Source organism: Canis lupus, chromosome 11 (assembly GCF_003254725.2).
Source record: "Canis lupus dingo isolate Sandy chromosome 11, ASM325472v2, whole genome shotgun sequence".
Taxonomy (NCBI): domain Eukaryota; kingdom Metazoa; phylum Chordata; class Mammalia; order Carnivora; family Canidae; genus Canis; species Canis lupus.
In genome coordinates, this window is record NC_064253.1 from 41,051,125 (window position 1) to 41,069,657 (window position 18,533).

The window sequence follows — 18,533 nt, forward strand, 5'->3', positions numbered from 1 at the left end:
CCACTTCAGCTCCAGATCCCCGGGATGTCTTGGCACCAAACACATGTAAAACAAATAAACACCTTCTTGCACACTCTAACAAGTGTAGCAATTAGTCTCTGAGCACAGCTTGCTCTCCACCACGGCAACTCATTTGGTGCTGGTTGTTATTGTAGGAGAACAACTTTGAATCAGTAACATTTGTTTGATTCTGCAGTTTTCACCCCTGTCTGCATGGTGGCTTCTGTATATCCCTTTCAAATAGCAAGTTCTACGCTTGTATGAAATGAGCTGCCACCCAGCATACAACACTTAACTCCTGTGTGTCACCTTGTCACACTTTCATGGAACTTTCAGCGGCGGGTGATCTTCACTCCATATGGGCTGTAATAACTCCTTGCTGTGGTGTGAATTACAGATGACTTCAGTCTAAGTGTTTTTTCCTTTTTTTTTTTTTTGTATGATAGTATTGGCTTAAAATAGTATTAATAATCCTTGGTATATATTTATAAGCAGCCTGCATTCCGAGATACAAAATGTTATTTGTAAGTACCCAAGTGGCATCTTCAGTGGGTAAGTGATAAAACACTTGCTTTCATTTTATGTATGCCACAGAGAGGCTAAATATTTTCTTTGAGTTGGTGCAAAAATTGGAAGGTTGAACATAAAAGTCCTGGTCAATGGCATTATTTGATATATTATCCTACTTTTCTAAATGATTTTATTTCACAAAGGATGGATATTTTTGTGGGGTAGGAGCTAAAGCATGTTAAAATACGTCTTTCGGACAGCTCTGGTGGCTCAGCGGTTTAGCGCTGCCTTTGGCCCGGGGTGTGATCCTGGAGACCTGGGATCGAGTCCCACGTCTGGCTCCCTGCATGGAGCCTGCTTCTCCCTCTGCCTGTGTCTCTGCCTCTCTTTGTGCATCTCATGAATAAATAAATAAAATATTTTTTAAAAAATGTCTTTTATTCTGAAATACAGTGTTGTAAGTTATGGAACAGAGCACACATTTTCATCAGTAATATACAGTGTACCATATTCTCCTGTATAAATGAGTATTACTTGGAAACCAAATCAAATGTTTCTAGCTACAAAAAATTGCTATTGAACTTTGTCTCAGGATACTAACATCTACCTTTTCTCAACATTTTTAGTCAAATTTCCTAGACCTTTTCTTCAGTAATGCAGGGTACATGTGAACAAATAAAAGTAATAAACTCACACTAGGTTCAGGTCCCAGCTCTGTAGCTGTGTGTGACTTTGGATAACTTGAGTAGCCTTTGGGATTCAGTGCATCATCAGTTATACAAAATGGTTAAATTAAGTGGTTTTTTAAAGCCCTTCACAGTTCAAAAATTCACTTTTCATATTCTTACCAAATAATTCTTGCACTTGGAGGATTTGACACATCATACAGAACTCTGCTTGATTTTTCTGTGTAAATTATGATGAAATTGAACTATTTACATCTAATAACTGTTCATTGTAACTCTACTTATGTGCTAGTCATTGTGCTAAAAGCTAGATACAGTGAGTAAAATAAAACACACTTGCTGCCCCACCCTGAGAGAATATGTTCCAGTGTATGACAGATAAGTAAGTAGGAAAATAATTATAGATTGTAGTAGGTGGCAAGAAGGAAATAAAGAAAGAGCTGAGATTGAGAAGAGTGGTTATAGGAAGGAGGTACTTTACATAAAATACTCAGGGATAGCTTTGCAGATTTTGGTTTCTTTAGAAATTTTGGTCACAAGAAAAGTCACACCAAGCACTCTTGCTTATGTAGTACCATCCCTTGGAGAGGAGATAGTAGGGGAGGAATATGAGATGTGTTTTCAGAGAAGGTGAATGGAAGTGTATTGGTGCCTTGTGCTCACTCTGTGTTTTGGACAAGCCTCTTTGTTTATCTGGACTTGTTTCCTTGTCAGTTATGGTGCTTGTAGGAGCACTTACTCATCAAACTGCTGAGAGATACAGAAAATCTCTGCCAACTCTCAAATGAGTGGTCATTTTTTTTTTAACATATCAGTAAGGGAAAGATTTAAAAATCATCAAACACCTTTTCCTCAATTCTTAATTTTAACAAGAAGCAAGAAAAGCCATGAGGTAAACAGGCACAATGGAAAGGCTGACTGGAATGCAGAAAAGTAGGCTGGTGAATGAAGACAGGTTTGCTATGGTCAAGCAATATCTCCGGTTTTCTTCCTTCTTACCACTATATCCGAATCATGTTCCTTTCCCAGTAGGAGGGATTTTTGCTGTTTCGTTCCATAAATTGTGAATAAGGCTTTTCTTATAATTTCCTTATTGGACTAAGTTAGAGTTTAAGTAGAATGTAATGCTGGGACCTTTCTGTATTAGCATTGCAAGGCCTGTAAATATCACTTATGAAATAGTCATGTAGTGGACAGCCCTTTAATTGGAATGACAGCATAAATTCAGAAACACCTATTTAGAGTATTCATTCCCCAGTGTGAGAATTTATCACAGATACCATCTTTTATGTTTCTTATGTTACAAACTTCATCAAGTTTTCTGAGTTGCTAAACCAGCAAGAGAAGCTTCTTTATTATATGTTTGCAATATAAAGGAGAATCCTATTTTACCCACTTTCTTTAAAATGTTACTATCAAAATGCCAAACCAAGTGTTTAGTGCTGATAGGACTGCGTTTGATAACAGCATTAGCACATCCTTATTGGTTCTGCATATATAGCAAAAGCTACATAGTCCTTTGACAAGGCTTACCCAGTTTAGCCTATGGTATCTCTAGGATGGCTGCATCTATAAATATATGAGCTAGGCGTAGGCTTTTAAAGATGTCGATTAAGAACCACAGCTATATTTGCTTTAGGAAGAGCAGAGTGATTTTTGTTGCCATGTGATACAAAGTTTTAGGAATCTACAAACTTGTGGGAATACATAATAGAGCAAATTATTTCCAAAAAGTTTCCATTTTGGTACATTAAACATTCTCTACCCACACTAGTGTTTCAGAGTGCTTTGTTGTTAGGCAGTGTTCTCTGACTAAGGATGTTTCATGAATAACTATCAATGCTGTGCAGAGAGATTGCATGACAAATATCTGATTTCAAAGATGGCTGGAAATTTTAAAGTCTGCACCCAACAGTTATAGATAGAAGAACTCATTTTACAGGTGGTGGGTTTATCTGGTAGTCTTAGGCGAATGTCCATTATGATAATCATGGTTTATACATTTGCTGTCAATTGTATCATTAGTGATACCTTCCCTCATTCATCCTTGCATTTTATTATCAGCACAATGACTCTATGATACTGTTGTTCTTTCAGCATAGGAGTTTAAAATAGTGATTCAACCAAATACTTTGAGACCTGCAAAAAATATGATTAACATTTTCTAAAGCATCCTTGGGAGGCTTTAACATTTGTTAATTTCCAAAAAGTACATATTACAGATAAAAATCCTAGCTCCATATATTACTATAGAATATCTTTAAAAGACTGGTGAGGAGAAACAAAAGATTAGTCAACCATGTTACTATGTACAAATATTTCTTTGTATCCAAGAATTAATTACTTTTCCAAGATTTCATTTTTTTGACCAATATTTCCCTTCCTAGACAAAAGTTAGGTTTTTATAATTTCTTGGGGTTTTCATGGGAGAGGAAAGGGGATGAAGAGATATTTGAAATAAAACATGTATCAGAACTTTTCTAAGTTTTGAGAATTTTTGACAAAACCAAATATATATATATATATATATATATATATATATATATATATATATATACTTACTTATATCTTCTAGTCTTTGTAAAATAAAAAACTAGAAGGGACCATTATTTTGAGATTGTAAGTGGACTGTCTTCAGAGTTTTGAAACTGTAGATGTACATTTGAACTCAACTTTTCAAAAGAGACAAAAAGCTTAATCATCAAACTATTGGTGTTATTGGTGTTCAGCCTTAGGAGATGATCAGAATTTTACATGATTTATCTTTTATTTTCTTATTTTTATTTTTTAAAAAAGATTTTATTTATTTATTCATGGGAGACACACAGAGAGACAGAGAGAGGCAGAGGGAGAAGCAGGCTTCATGCAGGAAGCCCGACGAGGGACTCAATCCCGGGTCCCCAGGATCACACCCTGGGCCGAAGGTTGTGTTAAACCGCTGAGCCACCCAGGCTGCCTGATTTCTCTTTTAAATGGCCTTAAAATAGTTCCTTCAGTCATGATACTTATATTCTATCTATTTGGTTTGGGAAAGGGAGCATGTATATATAGCTCAAGTGAATTTATCTTTTTAAAAAAATTTTATTCCACTGTAGTTAACATAAAGTGTTGTATTAGTTTCAGGTGTACAATATAGTGATTCAACAATTCTATGCATTACTCAGTACTAATTGTGATATTTAATCCCCTTCACCTATTTCATCCATCTCCCACCTTGCTCCCCTCTGGTAACCATCAGTTTGTTTTCTATAGTTAAGAGTCTGTTTTTTAGTTTGTCTCTCTTTCTTTCTGTTTTTTTTTTTTCCTTTGCTCATTTGTTTTTTCTTAAATTACACATATGAGTGAAATATGGTATTTATCTTTCTCTCACTGGATTATTGTTCTTAGCATTATAGTCTCTAGATCCATCCATATTGTTGCAAATAGCAAGATTTCATTCTTTTTTATGGCTGAGTAATATTCCATTGTATATCACATTTTGTTTTTTTTTTAAAGATTTATTTATTGTTTTAAAGGGAGTGTGCAGGGGGTAGGGGAGAGGGAGAGGGAGAAAGAACTCAAGTAGAACTCCACATTGAGCACTTAGAGCCCGATGCCAGGCTTGATCCCACAACCAGGAAATCACAATTGTAGTCAAAACCAAGAGTCAGATGCTCAATTGACTGCATCACCTAGGCACCTATATTCCACATCTTCTTTATCCATTCATCTGCCAATGGACACTGGATTGGTTCCACAATTTGGCTATTGTAAATAATGCTGCAATAAACATATCGTAAATAATGTGCACATATCTTTCTGAATTAGTTTTTTCATACCCAGTAGTGGAATTACTGGATCATATAGTAATCCTATTTTTAATTTTTTGAGGAATCTATTATGTTTTCTACAGTGGCTGCACCAGTTTGCATTCCCACCACATCCTCCTCAACACTTGTTTCTGTTTTTTATTTTAACCATTCTGACAGGTGTGAGGTGATACCTGATTGTGGTTTTGATTCTCATTCCCCTGATAATAAGCGATGTTGAGCATCTTCCCATGTGTGTGTTGGCCATTTGTATGTCTTCTGGGAAAAATGTCCACTCAAGTTCTCTGCCATTTTTAATCAGCTTATTTTATTTTTTAGTGTTGAGTTGTATAAGTTCTTTATGTATCTTGGATACTAACCCTTTATTAAATATGTCATTTGTAAATATCTTCTATCTAGTAAGTTGTCTTAGTTTTTTTTTTTATATTATTTTTTTAAAATTTTTTATTTATTTATGATAGTCACAGAGAGAGAGAGGCAGAGACACAGGCAGAGGGAGAAGCAGGCTCCATGCACCGGGAGCCCGACGTGGGATTCGATCCTGGGTCTCCAGGATCGCGCCCTGGGCCAAAGGCAGGCGCTAAACCGCTGCGCCACCCAGGGATCCCAGTTTTTTTTTTTTTTTTTGACTGCTTCCTTTGCTGTGCAAAAGTCTTTTCCCTCTAAACCTACTCTGTTGAGGGTTTTTATCATGAATGGATATTGTACTTTGTCAGTTGCTTTTCCTGCATTTATTGAAATGACCATAGGGTTTTTAGCTTTTCTCTTCTTGATGTGACACATCTTGTTCATTGATTTGTGAATATCAAACCATTCTTACATCCCAGGAATAAATCCTACTTGATCATGGTGAGTTCTTTAAATGTGTTTTTAGATTCTGTTTGCCAGTATTTTGTTGAGGATTTTTGCATCTATATACATGAGAGATTTGTTCTGTAGTTCTTCTCTTTTTTCTTGTATTTCTACCTGGTTTTGGTACTAGGATCATGCTGGCCTGATAGTATGAATTTGGAAGCTTTCTTTCCTATTCTTTTTTTTTTTTTTTTGGAATAGTTTCCTTAACTGTTTGGGAGAATTCTCCTATGAAGCTGTTTGTTCCCAGATTTTGTTTGTCAGGAGTGTTTTGATTATTGATTCAATTTCATTGCTGGTAATCAGTCTGTTCAAATTTCTATTTCTTCCTGGTTCAGTTTTGGGAGGTTATAAAATTCTAAGAATCTATCCATTTCTTCTAGGGTGTCCAATTTGTTGGCATATGATTTTTCATAATATTCTCTTGTAATCATTTGTATTTCTGTGGTGTTGGTTTTTTTTTTTTTTTTGATAAGTCTGGATAAAGATTTATTGATATTTTCAAAGAACCAGCTACTGGTTTCATTGATCTGTTTTATTGGTTGGTTTGTTTTTGTTGTTGTTTTAGTTTGCATTTTCTTTATTTCTGCTCTAATCTTTTTTCATTTTTTTATTTTTTTAATAATAAATTTATTTTTTATTGGTGTTCAATTTGCCAACATTCAGAATAACACCCGTGCTCATCCCGTCAAGTGCCCCCCTCAGTGCCTGCCACCCAGTCACCCCCATCCCCCGCCCTCCTCCCCTTCCACCACCCCTAGTTCGTTTCCCAGAGTTAGGAGTCTTCCATGTTCTGTCTCCCTTTCTGATATTTCCAAAAAGAGCAGATCTGCTCTAATCTTTATTATTTACTTCTTTCTATTGGTTTGGAGTTTTGTTTGTTCTTGGTTTTCTGGCTCTTTTTTGTTATAAGTTTAAGCTATTTATTTAGATTTTTCTTGCTTCATGAAGGAGACCTGTATTGCTATGAATTTCCCTTTTAGAACAGCTTTTGCTGCATCCCAAAGGTTTTGGACTATTGTGTTTTCATTTTCATTTGTCTCCATGTATTTTTTAATTCCTCTTTGATTTCCTGGTATATCCATTCATTGTTTAGTAGCATGTTATTTAACCTCTATGTATTGTGATCTTTCTAGATTTTTTCTTGTAGCTGACTTCTAGTTTCTTAGTGTTGTGGTCAGAAAACATGTATGATATGACTTTAGTCTTTTTTGAATTTGTTGGGACTTATTTTGTGACCTAAGTCAGTCCCTATATGTTGGGACTATTTTTAATTTGTTGGGACTTATTTTGTGGTGATCTATTCTGAAGAATTTTCCATGTGCACCTGAAAAGGATGTGTATTCTTCTGTTTTGGGATGGAATGTTCTGAATATATCTGTTATATCCATCTGTTTCAGTGTGTCATTCAAAGCCATTGTTTTCTTGTTGATTTTCTGTCTGGACGATCTGCCCAATAATGTAAATGGGGTATCAAAGTCCCCTACTATTATTGTATTACTGTTGATTCCTTCATTTACATTTGTTTTTAGCTGTTTTATTTATTTGGGTGCTCCCTTGCTGAGCACGTAAATATTCACAATTATTGTGTCTTGTTGGATTGTTCCCTTTATGATTATATAGAGTCCTTCTTGGTCTCTTGTTACGGTCTTTGTTTTAAAATTTATTTTGTCTGATATAGGTATTGCTACCCTAGCTTGCTTTTCACTTCTATATCCATGATAAATGGTTGTCCATTCCTTCACTTTCAATCTGCCTGTGTCTTTAGATCTGAAATGAATCTCTTATAGGCAGCATATAGATGGGTCTTGCTTTTGTATTCATTCAGGCACCCTATGTCTTTTGATTGGAGCATTCAGTCCATTTAGATTTAAAATAATTACTGATAGGTATGTACTTATTGCCATTTTGTTACTTGTTTGATGATTGTTTTTGTAGTTCTTCTCTGTTCCTTTCTTCTCTTGATCTCTCATAGTGTGCTGACTTTCTTTAGTGATATACTTGTATTCCTTTCTCTTTATTTTTCAAATATTTATTACTGGTTTTTGATTTGTGGTTATTACATTTATATGTAATATCTTATGCATATAGCAGTCTATATTAAGTTGATGGTCACTTAAGTTTGAACCCATTGTTTATTCCTTGCCCCTCCAGGTATATGATATTGTACTTTGTATTCTTTTATTTTGTGAATCCCTTGAATGGTTTTTTATGTATACACTTAATTTTACTACTTTTGCACTTCCTACTTTTCTTACTCCTACTTATGGTCTTTCCTTTCCACTCAAAGAGTCCCCTTTAACGTTTCTTGTGCGGCTAGTTTAATGTCATGAATTCCTTTAACTGTTGTTTGTCTGGGAAATTCTATCTCTCCTATTCTGAAAGCCTTGCTGAGTATTCTTGGCTGTATATTTTTTTTTCTTAAATCATGGCACTCTCTTCTGGCCTGCCATCTTTCTGTTGATAAATTAGCTGATAGCCTTATGGGGTTTCCCTTGTATGTAACTGTTTCCTTTTCTCTTGCTACTTGTAAATTTTTCTCTTTATCATTACTTTTTGCCATTTTAGTTATAATGTATATTAGTGATAACCTCCTTGGTTGATTTTGTTGGGGTCTCTCAGCCTCCTGGACCTGGATTTCTGTTTCCTTGTACAGACTCAGGAAGTTTTTGGCTATTATTTCTTCAAATACATTTTCTGCCCTCTTTGGTCTTTCTTCTCCTCTGGGGTCCCTATAATGCGAATATTCTTATGAATGACAGTATCAGTGAGCTCCCTAAGTCTATTTTCATTTATTATTATTTTTCCCCCTCTTTTATGTAGCCTGATCGCTTTCCATTACTCGATCCTCCAGGTCAATGATCCAATCTTCTGCTTTCTCTTGTCTACTATTTATTCTATCTTGTGTATTTTTAATTTCAGTTACTGAGTTCTTCATCTCTGGTTGGTTCTTCTTAAAGTTTTCTGTCTCTGTTAAGGGCCTTACTGAGATCCTCTAGTCCTTTCTCAAGTCCAGTGAATATCTTTATGATCATTACTTTAAATTCTCTCTCAGGCATATTACTTATATCCATTTCATTTAGATCTCTTGCTGTGATTTTGTCCTTTTCTTCCATTTGGGATTTATTCCTCTGTCTCCTCATTTTATCTAAATCTGTGTCTGTTTCTATGTGGTAGGAAAGTCAGCCATATATTTTGCTATTAAAAGTAGTGGCCCTATGAAGAAGAGGTTGTGTAGTGTTCTGCAGTGCAATGTCTTCTATCCACCAGAATCTGGTGCTTCAGAGGTGTCTTCTGTGTGTGTTGTGTGTGTCCTACTTTTGTGGCTGAGCCACTTTTGCCTTTAGTCCAGTCATCTGGAATGGCTTTCTTTGCCTGTTGTGGGCTGGGTTTATTCCCTGTGTTGTTACTGGGCCAGTCTGGGGCTGTCTTGTTTCTGAGTTGAGTCAGACCACGTGTTTGCCAGAGATGCAGTAGCATTAAACTACAAGGCACTTTCTCTATGTTGTTCCCTGGGAGGCTTTCACTGGTGGGCAGGATCTGCAGTCATACCAGATGTCTGCCTCAGCCCAGTACTGGGGGTGTGGTTAGACTGATGTCTGTGGTTCTCTTCCCCTCTTCTCTGGGCAGGAGTCACATTTGAGTGGTGCTGACCCCTGCTGGGTTGTGCAAGCTCTGTTTTGGAGGGCTCTGGCTAAAGGCATATTAGAAAGGGCAGATCTGCAGAAGAATGCAGAGGCAGGGTGTGCAATTAGCAAGTTAGATGCTATGCTGGTTCCCACAGGTGTTTGTGTGTCTAGGCTGGGGGCAATTGGTGCTTGCCAGCTCCTTTGTTCCTTGTGAATCCTCCCAAAGATCCCTGACCTTCCAGCACAGGCTCTGAGACTAGTACACAAATCTCCTTCCTGTGTACCCCAGATATTTTTCAAACTGCTGCTTCAATGCTGTATCTCCAAGAAGCTGTTTGTTGTGCTGTCTCCAATGCAGGGACTTAGTTTCCCCTCGCTCTACCACCGCTGCTAGATCCCTGCCTGCTGATTTTTAAAGTTCCAAGTGTTAAACCCCACTGATTATAAGAACTTGTAAAATTAGATTCCTCTGGTTTTAAAGCTAAATGTTGTGAGGATTCATCTTTCCTATGCAGGTTCTGTGCCTGGGGTGCTCAGTGTGAGGGTCTTTTTCTCTCCCCTCTCTGTGCCTCTTGTGTCCCTTCCTCCCATGGACAGCCTTGCCATCTGTTTATCTCTTCACTAAATCTCTGCTTCTCCTACCCTCTTCAATGTGGCCTTTTCTCTACATTTAGCTGTGGAGAGTCTGTTCTGCCCATCTTTGGTTCATTTTCTGGGTTATTTACACTGATATGGGTGTTATCTGGTTGTATCTATGGGATGAAGTGAATTAGGATCCTCATACTCTGCCATATTCTTCTGAAGTCTCTCAAATGAATTTTGCCATAAAACCAATTCTATTTTACATTCTGGTACTAGTACATTTTATGAAGGTAACAAAACAAATTGAAACCAATCTTTCAAAAGGATTCATTCCTAAAATCACTTATTATGTAACACTTTCATCTGTATATAAAAAATAATCTGTCTTCTACTTTTCTCAAAGATTTTTTTGAGCAGCTGGTGTGTGTTGTGTGTGTGAAGGTGTACTATATATATTCAAGTGCTGATGCTTCTGCTTGGCCTAACTGGCTTCAAGCCACATCTGTTTACACTGAACTTATGTGTCAAAGGGAATATATACAAAATTTTGAAGTTTAGCCTTTGAGAATGTAAAAAAAACCCTGAATAAGTGAAAAAATTATTTATGTCAGGAGTTATCTGTTGCTAAATGGTCTTCTGAAATTTGCTTTTTTAATTGGCTAATTAGTAATTACTAGCTGAGTTACTGTAATATGCAAGTTATTTATTGTCATATGTCATATTTATGTTATATGCATATCCTTATTTTCATAATTAAAACTAGTTAGAACACCACTGGTGTATGCAGGAGCTGAATCCAGGGCTCCAGAGCTGGCCCCGTCACTGTGGTTGTTCCTCCTGGGGAACAACAGGGGTAAACGACCCCCACTGAGCCCTGCACCAGGCAGGGGGTAGAGCAGCTCCCCTAAGTGCTAACACCTGAAAATCAGCACAACAGGCCCCTCCCCCAGAAGACCAGCTAGATGGACCAGTTCCAGGGCAGGTCAAGGGACTTAAAGTATACAGAAACAGAAGATACTCCCCCGTGTTTTTTTTTTTCTGTTTTTTTTTTGCTTCCCCCACCCCTTTTTTCCCTTTCTTTCTTTTTCTTTCTCTTTTTCTTCTCTTTTTTTCCTTTTTTCTTTTTTTCTTTTTCTCTTTTCTTTCCTCCTTTCTTTTTTCTTTTTTCTTTTTCTCTTTTCTTTCCTTCTTTCTCTCCTCTCTTTTTCTCCTTTTCCCAATACAACTTGTTTTTGGCCACTCTGCACTGAACAAAATGACTAGAAGGAAAACCTCACCTCAAAAGAAAGAATCAGAAACAGTCCTCTCTCCCACAGAGTTACAAAATCTGGATTACAATTCAATATCAGAAAGCCAATTCAAAAGCACTATTATACAGCTACTGGTGGCTCTAGAAAAAAGCATAAAGGACTCAAGAGACTTCATGACTGCAGAATTTAGATCTAATCAGGCAGAAATTAAAAATCAATTGAATGAGATGCAATCCAAACTAGAAGTCCTAATGACGAGGGTTAACGGGGTGGAAGAACGAGTGAGTGACATAGAAGACAAGTTGATGGCAAAGAGGGAAACTGAGGAAAAAAGAGACAAACAATTAAAAGACCATGAAGATAGATTAAGGGAAATGAATGATAGCCTGAGGAAGAAAAACCTACATTTAATTGGGGTTCCTGAGGGCGCCGAAAGGGACAGAGGGCCAGAATATGTATTTGAACAAATAGCTGAAAACTTTCCTAATCTGGGAAGGGAAATAGGCATTCAGATCCAGGAAATAGAGAGATCCGCCCCTAAAATCAATAAAAACCATTCAACACCTCGACATTTAATAGTGAAGCTTGCAGATTCCAAAGATAAAGAGAAAATCCTTAAAGCAGCAAGAGACAAGAAATCCCTGACTTTTATGGGGAGGAGTATTAGGGTAACAGCAGACCTCTCCACAGAGACCTGGCAGGCCAGAAAGGGCTGGCAGGTTATATTCTGGGTCCTAAATGAGAAGAGCATGCAACCAAGAATACTTTATCCAGCAAGGCTCTCATTCAAAATGGAAGGAGATATAAAGAGCTTCCAAGACAGGCAGGAACTGAAAGAGTATGTGACCTCCAAACCAACTCTGCAAGAAATTTTAAGGGGGACTCTTAAAATTCCCCTTTAAGAAGAAGTTCAGTGGAACAATCCACAAAAACAAGGACTGAATAGATATCATGATGACACTAAACTCATATTTTTCAATAGTAACTCTGAACGTGAACGGGCTTAATGACCCCATCAAAAGGCGCAGGGTTTCAGACTGGATAAAAAAGCAGGACCCATCTATTTGCTGTCTACAAGAGACTCATTTTAGACAGAAGGACACCTACAGCCTGAAAATAAAAGGTTGGAGAACCATTTACAATTCAAATGGTCCTCAAAAGAAAGCAGGGGTAGCCATCCTTATATCAGATAAACTAAAACTTACCCCGAAGACTGTAGTGAGAGATGAAGAGGGACACTATATCATACTTAAAGGATCTATCCAACAAGAGGACTTAACAATCCTCAATATATATGCCCTGAATGTGGGAGCTGCCAAATATTTAAATCAATTAATAACCAAAGTGAAGAAATACTTAGATAATAATACACTTATACTTGGTGACTTCAATCTAGCTCTTTCTATACTCAATAGGTCTTCTAAGCACAACATCACCAAAGAAACGAGAGCTTTAAATGATACACTGGACCAGATGGATTTCACAGATATCTACAGAACTTTACATCCAAACTCAACTGAATACACATTCTTCTCAAGTGCACATGGAACTTTCTCCAGAATAGACCACATACTGGGTCACAAATCGGGTCTGAACCGAAACCAAAAGATTGGGATCGTCCTCTGCATATTCTCAGACCATAATGCCTTGAAATTAGAACTAAATCACAACAAGAAGTTTGGAAGGACCTCAAACACGTGGAGGTTAAGGACCATCCTGCTAAAAGATGAAAGGGTCAACCAGGAAATTAAGGAAGAATTAAAAAGATTCATGGAAACTAATGAGAATGAAGATACAACCATTCAAAATCTTTGGGATGCAGCAAAAGCCGTCCTAAGGGGGAAATACATCGCAATACAAGCATCCATTCAAAAACTGGAAAGAACTCAAATACAAAAGCTAACCTTACACCTAAAGGAGCTAGAGAAAAAACAGCAAATAGATCCTACACCCAGCAGAGGAAGAGAGTTAATTAAGATTTGAGCAGAACTCAACGAAATCAAGACCAGAAGAACTGTGGAACAGATCAACAAAACCAGGAGTTGGTTCTTTGAAAGAATTAACAAGATAGATAAACCATTAGCCAGCCTTTTTTTTAAATTTTTATTTATTTATGATAGTCTCACACACAGAGAGAGAGGCAGAGACATAGGCAGAGGGAGAAGCAGGCTCCATGCACCGGGAGCCCGACGTGGGATTCGATCCCGGGTCTCCAGGATCACGCCCTGGGCCAAAGGCAGGTGCTAAACCACTGTGCCACCCAGGGATCCCATAGCCAGCCTTATTAAAAAGAAGTGAGCGAAGTCTCAAATTAATAAAATCATGAATGAGAAAGGAGAGATCACTACTAACACCAAGGAAATACAAACGATTTTAAAAACATATTATGAACAGCTATACGCCAATAACTTAGGCAATCTAGAAGAAATGGATGCATTCCTGGAAAGCCACAAACTACCAAAACTGGAACAGGAAGAAATAGAAAACCTGAACAGGCCAATAACCAGGGAGGAAATTGAAGCAGTCATCAAAAACCTCCCAAGACACAAAAGTCCAGGGCCAGATGGCTTCCCAGGGGAATTCTATCAAACGTTTAAAGAAGAAACCATACCTATTCTACTAAAGCTGTTTGGAAAGATAGAAAGAGATGGAGTACTTCCAAATCCGTTCTATGAGGCCAGCATCACCTTAATTCCAAAACCAGACAAAGACCCCACCAAAAAGGAGAATTACAGACCAATATCCCTGATGAACATGGATGCAAAAATTCTCAACAAGATACTAGCCAATAGGATCCATCAGTACATTAAGAAAATTATTCACCATGACAAAGTAGGATTTATCCCCGGGACACAAGGCTGGTTCAACACTCGTAAAACAATCAATGTGATTCATCATATCAGCAAGAGAAAAACCAAGAACCATATGATCCTCTCATTAGATGCAGAGAAAGCATTTGACAAAATACAGCATCCATTCCTGATCAAAACTCTTCAGAGTGTAGGGATAGAGGGAACATTCCTCAACATCTTAAAAGCCATCTATGAAAAGCCCACAGCAAATATCATTCTCAATGGGGAAGCACTGGGAGCCTTTCCCCTAAGATCAGGAATAAGACAGGGATGTCCACTCTCACCACTGCTATTCAACATAGTACTGGAAGTCCTAGCCTCAGCAATCAGACAACAAAAAGACATTAAAGGCATTCAAATTGGCAAAGAAGAAGTCAAACTCTCCCTCTTCGCCGATGACATGATAATCTACATAGAAAACCCAAAAGCCTCCACCCCAAGATTGGTAGAACTCATACAGCAATTTGGTAACGTGGCAGGATACAAAATCAATGCCCAGTAATCAATGGCATTTCTATACACTAACAATGAGACTGAAGAAAGAGAAATTAAGGAGTCAATCCCATTTACAATTGCACCCAAAAGCATAAGATATCTAGGAATAAACCTAACCAAAGATGTAAAGGATCTATACCCTAAAAACTATAGAACACTTCTGAAAGAAATTGAGGAAGACACAAAGAGATGGAAAAATATTCCATGCTCATGGATTGGCAGAATTAATATTGTGAAAATGTCAATGTTACCCAGGGCAATTTACACGTTTAATGCAATCCCTATCAAAATACCATGGACTTTCTTCAGAGAGTTAGAACAAATTATCTTAAGATTTGTGTGGAATCAGAAAAGACCCCGAATAGCCAGGGGAATTTTAAAAAAGAAAACCATATCGGGGGGCATCACAATGCCAGATTTCAGGTTGTACTACAAAGCTGTGGTCATCAAGACAGTGTGGTACTGGCACAAAAACAGACACATAGATCAATGGAACAGAATAGAGAACCCAGAAGTGGACCCTGAACTTTATGGTCAACTAATATTCGATAAAGGAGGAAAGACTACCCATTGGAAGAAAGACAGTCTCTTCAATAAATGGTGCTGGGAAAATTGGACATCCACATGCAGAAGAATGAAACTAGACCACTCTCTTGCACCATACACAAAGATAAACTCAAAATGGATGAAAGATCTAAATGTGAGACAAGATTCCATCAAAATCCTAGAGGAGAACACAGGCAACACCCTTTTTAAACTCAGCCACAGTAACTTCTTGCAAGATACATCCACGAAGGCAAAAGAAACAAAAGCAAAAATGAACTATTGGGACTTCATCAAGATAAGAAGCTTTTGCACAGCAAAGGATACAGTCAACAAAACTAAAAGACAACCTACAGAATGGGAGAAGATATTTGCAAATGACATATCAGATAAAGGGCTAGTTTCCAAGATCTATAAAGAACTTTTTAAACTCAACACCAAAGAAACAAACAATCCAATCATGAAATGGGCAAAAGACATGAAGAGAAATCTCACAGAGGAAGACATAGACATGGCCAACATGCACATGAGAAAATGCTCCGCATCACTTGCCATCAGGGAAATACAAATCAAAACCACAATGAGATACCACCTCACACCAGTGAGAATGGGGAACATTAACAAGGCAGGAAGCCACAAATGTTGGAGAGGATGTGGAGAAAAGGGAACCCTCTTACACTGTTGGTGGGAATGTGAACTGGTGCAGCCACTCTGGAAAACTGTGTGGAGGTTCCTCAAAGAGTTAAAAATAGACCTGCCTTATGACCCAGCAATTGCACTGTTGGGGATTTACCCCAAAGATTCAGATGCAATGAAATGCCGGGACACCTGCACCCCGATGTTTCTAGCAGCAATGGCCACAATAGCCAAACTGTGGAAGGAGCCTCGGTGTCCATCGAAAGATGATGGATAAAGAAGATGTGGTTTATGTATACAATGGAATATTCCTCAGCCATTAGAAACGACAGATACCCACCATTTGCTTCAACGTGGATGGAACTGGGGGGTATTATGCTGAGTGAAGTAAGTCAGTCGGAGAAGGACAAACAGTATATGTTCTCATTCATTTGGGGAATATAAATAATAGTGAAAGGGAATATAAGGGAAGGGAGAAGAAATGTGTGGGAAATATCAGAAAGGGAGACAGAACATAAAGACTCCTAACTCTGGGAAACAAACTAGGGGTGGTGGAAGGGGAGGAGGGCAGAGGGTGGAGGTGAAAGGGTGATGGGCACTGAGGTGGGCATTTGACGGGATGAATTGTAACCTCTGGTAGGTCATGAACTGTGCTTCTTTTTATCCCTTTGATAATTAGAAAAGAATTAAAGCATTGTGGGGACTTAATAAACACTATGAATTGATCAACTGGATAACAGATAACTGGATGTTATTCTGTATGTTGGTAAATTGAACACCAATAAAAATTAAATTTATTATAAAAAAAGAAAAAAGAACACCACTGGTGTAAAAGAAGCACAGTTTTGGAATTCAACACATATTAAAAGGAGGAAAGCTTGAGTAGTTAGTTTAACCATAAACCCAGGTACATTGCATAAACAATAAATGAAATTTAGACTAAGATAGTTCTGATATACTTTGTGATTTTTATAGGACTCAATGAGTGTACTTTTCAAAACAGTTTTGTAATACAGCAAATTATTATTTACCCAATTGAAGTAACTCTGTGATAGAGAAGAGTTTGGGGGAAATTTATGCTTGACAGAAGATGTTCTCAATATTTTCACAACATCTTTATAAACTCAGTATTTTTATGGAAAATAAGGTTTATGGAATGTACTGTTATTCTATGAAACACACATGTAGGTACACATGTACATACAATAAGTGTTGTAAATTTAAGCATAAAATGAGGGCTAAAATTATTCTCTGTATTAAGCAATACCAAAGCAGAGGGCAAGTACTATTAAGATGGGTGAAAAGGCCCCATGGACAAAATAACTTAACTTCTACCTTGGCTAGGAAGTCTTCTCAGAAGAAGTCTTATTTTTTTTTTAAAGATTTTATTTATTTATTCGAAAGAGAGAGAGCATGAGTGAGGGTTGCAGGGCAGAGGGAAGATAAGCAGGCTCCCCACAGAGCAGGGAACCCTCTGTGGACCTCTAACCTAGGACTCTGGGTGATGACTTGAGCCAAAGGCAGATGCTTAACTGACTGAACCACCCAGGTACCCCTAGAAGAAGTTTTAAAGATTAATCTTAAAAAATGAAGATGACATCTAAAGGTATACAGATGGAGAAGGGCATTGCAACTGATTCTGCATTTGGACATTAAAGGGTAAATATGAGAAAGTATTGTTACCACTCTGTGCATTCAATGACGTATCAATATTCTTTAAGGTTGGGATGGGGATTTTTTTTGGTATATAAAATATTTGCTGATTCAACCACCCTAAATTTAGACATAGGAAATATTTCAGGCCAAGGGAAACCTGACTTGTACCTGTTTGTGGAATAATCATCTCAATCAGCTCTGTTTTTTTGTTCAAATAAAAGCAGAAATAAGTATAGCTACCATTTATTGAGTAACTAATATCTTCCAGGTACCTTGTTGTGACTTTTTCAAAGGACTGTATAATTTTCCCTGTTCTACAAATAAGGAAATAAACTTGTCCATATAGCAGAGACCTAGGATTAATCACGGTTGCAGATGATAGTACAGAGACACTATCAACGAATTATGAAATCTAAACTGAAGCTACATAAAGTTATATTAAGTCTCTGTTTTCAGATTCAAGAACGAGGAGTGCAGATGTTACAAGAGGAGAAGTATCTTGATAAACCTATATTTTAATCACTCTTAACATCCTGGTGACATTTCCTTCGCTTCTGCAAAATTGTATTTTTCTCGTTATCTTTCTCCTTTCTGACTGCAATTTGCTTACCTTGGATTTTGACTGTTCTTATTTTTAACATCACTAACTCAGTGTATTCTCCCAAAGTTATATCAATCATTTTGCAAAGTGACAAAACCTATCTTATATCTTTAATTTGTAGTATTTAAATTTTTTTCCCACGTCTTGGCTATCACCTGTGCTGTTATTCTTTGTTTTATAACTGTGTTCAGAATAAGCCAGCAATTATTCCAGAAGCTTCTGAAATTCAATAAGTCTTAAACTGAAAATATTATCCCCATATCTTCCAATTTCCCAAAACAAGTTTTCTCTTTTTCAGTTTCTCTGCTTTTGTCTCTGGTACATGGAGACATTTTCTCATGACCCAGGCTAAAACATTTCAAGCCATTTTTTTTCTCTTCACATTATTAAATCTGTTTCTAAGTTCTATAATTTTCCTGTCAATTACATCAT